The sequence below is a fragment of the Mandrillus leucophaeus genome, unplaced genomic scaffold (assembly GCF_000951045.1).
Source record: "Mandrillus leucophaeus isolate KB7577 unplaced genomic scaffold, Mleu.le_1.0 Scaffold120, whole genome shotgun sequence".
Lineage (NCBI taxonomy): Eukaryota > Metazoa > Chordata > Mammalia > Primates > Cercopithecidae > Mandrillus > Mandrillus leucophaeus.
Genome location: NW_012100321.1, coordinates 660,674 through 665,102, shown reverse-complemented (window position 1 = coordinate 665,102; position 4,429 = coordinate 660,674).

Below are 4,429 nucleotides of genomic sequence, written 5' to 3'. Positions count from 1 at the left end.
AAAAAAAAAAAAAAAAAGTCACGATGACTGTGTAAATCAAGACATTGTTTAGACTGCCAGCTGGTGACTGACAATAGTTATAGCAGATCACAGGAAGACCCTGCAAGCAGCCTAACACCTCTCAGGAGACCACAGTGGACTAAAGATGGGAAGCAGACCAGACTAGACGGAGACCAACAGCCACTCCAACCTTTTCAATCTCCAACTATATTGACCTGATGCCTCACCTCCTCACATGCAGACTCACCAAACATTTATCAGGCTATGGTTTACTGTCACCTGTGCAGCCCCCACCCCTCCCAGGCTGTGTCCTTTGCCAAAAGTCACCATCAAGGTCCATGGATCTGCCCATGAATCTGCACACCGACAACTTCTTTCAACTTCTTCTCTTCTGGATCAAGAAGAATGAGTATTTTCTGATTTGTCACCGTCCTAAATGCGTCAACCTTCACCATGCCAAGGAAAATGGGGGGCAGGTAAAAGGCGGGGGGGATGGCCAATAAAAGGTTAGTTGAAAAGAAGATGATGACTTAAACAAGGAACTTTGATCAGATTAGTTTTTAAAAGTCTTTACAAAAATTTCCTAGGCAGGGCAAGAGCCCTTGAAAACATGTTACTACGTCGAAAGCAGTTGCCTACCGCCATCTCCTGCTCCAGTCCCCCGACTCCAAATGGCATATTAACTGTGCCAGAAGGCCAAGGCTACCACCTCACATTTCTGTAGCACCCAATTCCATCATGAAAGCAAATGTCAATGCTGGAGTTGGGGCCTCTGCTGGCCTCAGAGAATCTGACAGTCTTTAAGAACATCGGTTAGCAGTGTAGGTGGAAAAATCAGCTCTTTATTCTGTGTTTCCTCTCTCCCTATTATGTAAACTTAGGTTTTTGGCATGCAGGACCTTTTTATGCTGCCAATGATATTAAAACTCTGGGACACACATTTAAGCAGTACTGCATACACAGTTGTTTTTATTCTTAATTATCTGTCACTTCTATATTAAGAATAAAAAACAAAACAACCATTGATACTAACATGGGTAACACAAACTCTAACATAAATTCAGGAAATTAATCATGATATACAAGGCTAAAAATTCACCAACAGAAATGAATCAAAAAATCTTTAAGTCAATAATGGTGAAAACCCATGCCATACATAGATCATTAAAATTACCAGATTCTGTCAGAAAATTTTAAAAAGTTCAAGGAGCCATACAGATCTACTATCAGCCCTCTTCACTGTCTCATATACAAATGCCCTAATATTTGATGAGTGAATGGTCCAACTCTGTAGATGACAGTGAATGTTTTTTATTTCAAATATGTCCACACAGAATTATTTCTAAATAAGTACTAAAATAAACAAAGTTTGATCATAGCTCAGTTAAGAAAGTCCTTCCAGTAAATGCTCCTTCACAGTTGGATGGCTACTTTAATATACAATTGCCCTAGGCCACAGCAGGGAAAAAAAATCAGGCTTTTGATTTACTTAAGAAATAAAATAAATAAACCTAGAACATGCAAAAGATCCCCTTTCCCAAGTTAAGGAAGGAAAATGGTTGGATAGATTTTCTGTAAAAACCACCTTTACCCCTGAATGAACTTCCTAAATCCGCCCCGCCGCCCAACCATATAGTCATTAAAGAAAATCGCTCAGGAATGGTAGCTAAGACGCATTTCTCAGATAATAAGACTAAAAATCCAATCACATCCACCAGTTCCTGGCACCCTTTTCTAACTCTACCAAATCAGGTCACTCAAAAAGCTTAAGGAATGTCAGTGCCCACCCACACACCCCTTATACACCAATGAGCCCCAGAATCTAGCATGGATCTGCCCAGAGGCACTCAGCTCCTGTGGCAGGGAGAGCCTGCAATACCAGAGGGCAGAAATCTGAGTGACACTTGGCACTCTCTCTTTCAACAAACAACCGCAAAGTGCTTTCCAAACCCAAGCCCTCACCATTTTGAAGACCAGGAAGCTGGAGCCTTCCCTGAAGCAGAGGTGAAAAAGAAATAATAAGCCCACCTTCCCCATCCCCTCCCTCAAGGTCACACTGCAAACCAGAGGCCATTAGGGAAGGCAAGACTGCAGCTTCCCTAGGTCCAAGTGTGGCCATAACCCCCAGTGGGATCGGGAGAATCTGAGAACTGGCATTTCCCCAGCTAGAGGTAAAACAAAATGACTTGTCAGCTGGGGGAAAAAAAAGCACACTCCTAGGGGTGCTGGCTTAGAGGTGGAATAGGAGACAGGGTACTGTATGCAACTGCTCAGAGAAGGAAAGAGGGAAAGTAAGAAAGAGAATAAAGATCTGTGAGCAGCTGCAATCCCCTTTTCCAAAGGACACAAAGCTGCAGAGCCCAGAGATCGGAAGGGGGAGAGCAAACAGCAGAGAAAAGAAAATGGGGCAACGGAAAGAGATCTACCTCCCTCCACACTACTAACCTAGTGGAAGTGGGAGAAATGGGGGAGACACTCCCAGACTCCACAGAGCAGTAACAATCAACCAACTCCCATCTATTTACCCAGATCTCTCAGGATCCCTGGGGATAGAACCCTCAGGGTTAGGGCGCAGAGAGAGAATCTGCAGTCTCAGAGCCTGAGAGCCTAAGGCCCAATCCAGCCCCTTTGCCTCTGCAGCAGAGGGATGGAAAACAGAGAAAGACATGCCTGAAAGGGGAAGTGCTCAATGGGGAATGGGTGGGCCACGGGTGGTGAGCTGCGATGAGCAGGTCTGATAGGAACTAAATGGGAAGAGAAGGAGCCTGCCAAGATACAAGGGGAAAGGGAAAAAAAAAAAAAGGTGAGGAAGGAAACAAGTCCAAGACGAACAGAATTGGGAGAGGGATATCAAAGGTGAGTAAGGGGAGTGAGAATCTATCACAGCACTGAGGCAGCTCCAAGAGGAAGGTGGGGGGGATACATACGAAAGAATGATTAAGAAGACATCTTAATGTCACAATTGGAGGGAGTGAGAACTCCAAAAGAAGACAAGAGGCAGGGCAGTGGAGGGTGGGCAAATAAAGCAGAGTGAAGGGTGAAGGCTGAATCAAAATGGTGGGGGGAAGAGAATGTCATGTGGAAAACTTAAGACTCGGGAGGGAACAGAGAGGGGACACAGTGACAAGAACCCCAGTGTTAAAGGACCGCTCCAAGCGCGGACGGCAATACAGAAGTTAAAAACCGGTCTAAAAACATGCGGGCAAGTGGACAGCTCCGAAGCAGCCGAGCTGGGGAGGGAAACACTAAATAGAGGATGGGGCAGAATTGAAAAAAACGAGGAGAAAGTGCAGGTACAAAATGGATCTAGGGGCAGGTCTGTGAGATGCACAACGGGAAGGGGATGGGTGACCAGCCCGGGAGGTATCAGAGGTATAGTGACGTTAAAGGGCATGTCTAAGGGCTAAAACGGGGAGGAGAGGAGTTGGAGCAAAGGGGACAGGAAGCAGTTTTTAGGCAGAGAACTGAAGGAGAGACAGGCCAAAGAAAGGAGTAGCAAATGCATGCAGTAGCTCAGAGAAGTGCCAAAAAGGAGGTGGGGGAAACAGGAAACCTCCAAGAGAACACTGGGGCTGAAACTGAAGGCAGTCTGAGTTAGGGAGAGATCAGTTGAGTGAACAGCAGAAATGGGAGACCTGCAGAGTCAGAGAAGCGGGAGGAGGCTGCTTCCAGGGAAGGCAGAGTCAGAAGCAAGCAGGTGAGGGGAGCGCAGCAAGATCTGAGGTCGGGCAAGGGGCAGAGCTGAGAGGCAGAAAGGTATGGAAGAGAGGAAAGGGTCTGAATGGCAAACGGTAACAAGAGCTGAGAAGGGGAAGAGGCAAGCACGGTGCAGCCAAGTCCGAGGGCATCAGGGGAATGAACTGGGGCACGGAAGGGTCAGAAGGCCAGCCGAGGGGCATCCCGGGGTGCAGCAGGCTCTGTGAGAGGGCAGACAGAAATGCAGATAGTAGGGCCCACGAGGGAACCGGATTAAGTCCAAGGGGAAGACCTGGGGCAGCAGTGCCTGGTTGAACAGGGGTCTCAGATGGATCTCCAAGGGGTTGGAACCGCAGGTCCTAAAGGGACAGCTCCCAGGGTGCAACATATTCTGAGACAAGAATAATAGCACAGCAGGTAGGTCAAAGAAGGGGCCGAGGACAGATCTGAAGGGTGGTGAGAGCAGAATCGAGAAGAGGCAGAAGGGTCACGGATCTCAAAAGTGGGAGCCACAATTAAGGGATGCAGAATGGTCAATGAGAAAAAGGTGGGTCCCAAGAGCACTGCAGAGCCCGGGAGGAGCGAAGGGCATTATGGAGGGGTGGAAGAGGGAAGGGGGTCGCAGAATTGGGAGCCGTATGGCTGAAGTCGGGGAGTCTCTGAGGCAGACACCGAGATCCCAACTGATCGGGGGTGGGGGCGGCGGCGGGGACAGCAGGGCTGCGGCGGGCAG